Genomic DNA, 829 nt, shown 5'->3' on the forward strand with positions numbered 1-829 from the left:
TTCACGTGGAAAGGCTGCTTTAGGCAGCAGGCTCATTGCATCATGGTTTATTACATAATCGTACTTTGCACAACATGGCGCTCACCAACGCCAGATATGAACGCCTCGACAATTAAACGTCTTACCTGATCGCCGCATGGCTTATGGAGTGACAAGATCTTAAGAAGTTTAGAACGTCATGAATGCTACGAAGACTTTGAAATACTCTCCCTGACATACTTTTCCCATTTTCGCGGGGGTGTAGCTCAGAAGCTGGTGAGGCCTAGGTCTTAGTAAGGACAGGATTGTGAACAGCACCGAAAGGCCTTCAAGATGGCTATTTCATTTCATAACCCATATAAATGTGGAACACTCCCTTTAACTAAGCAGAGAAACTGTGTTGTCTAGGGTAGTCTTTTCTACTTGAAAATGTACCAGTAGTTGAAAGTGAGATTGTTTCATGACATCTGATGTTTGCTTCAATATCTTCAAAGATGAAACAGTCCCTTTAACTGGATCGTTCGCGTGCTCTGAACGTTTGGCTATATTGCCACATCAAGCGGTCAGCAGCCAGGCGCAATGGGGACCATCGACATTCAACTTACGGACACCGTTGATACCACGCAGCCGCCCCTCTGTCTGCCCTCGGTGAGCTGTTCATGCAGAGGGTCGGTTGTGCGCCACGGACTCAGATCCCGGTGGCATGGTGTTCGCGGTCTGGCCGTGCCATGTCCGCGATGCTTTGACCCTGACCTCTTCTGGCCGGCGTGCCCTGACTGTGACCCTCGTTCCGCAGTGCTGGCCCCCTGCCCAGGCGTCATGGAGAACCCGGCTGAGAACGTACCCCCAA

The sequence above is a fragment of the Pollicipes pollicipes genome, unplaced genomic scaffold, assembly GCF_011947565.3.
Source record: "Pollicipes pollicipes isolate AB1234 unplaced genomic scaffold, Ppol_2.1 Scaffold_2555;HRSCAF=2994_pilon_pilon_pilon, whole genome shotgun sequence".
Lineage (NCBI taxonomy): Eukaryota > Metazoa > Arthropoda > Thecostraca > Pollicipedomorpha > Pollicipedidae > Pollicipes > Pollicipes pollicipes.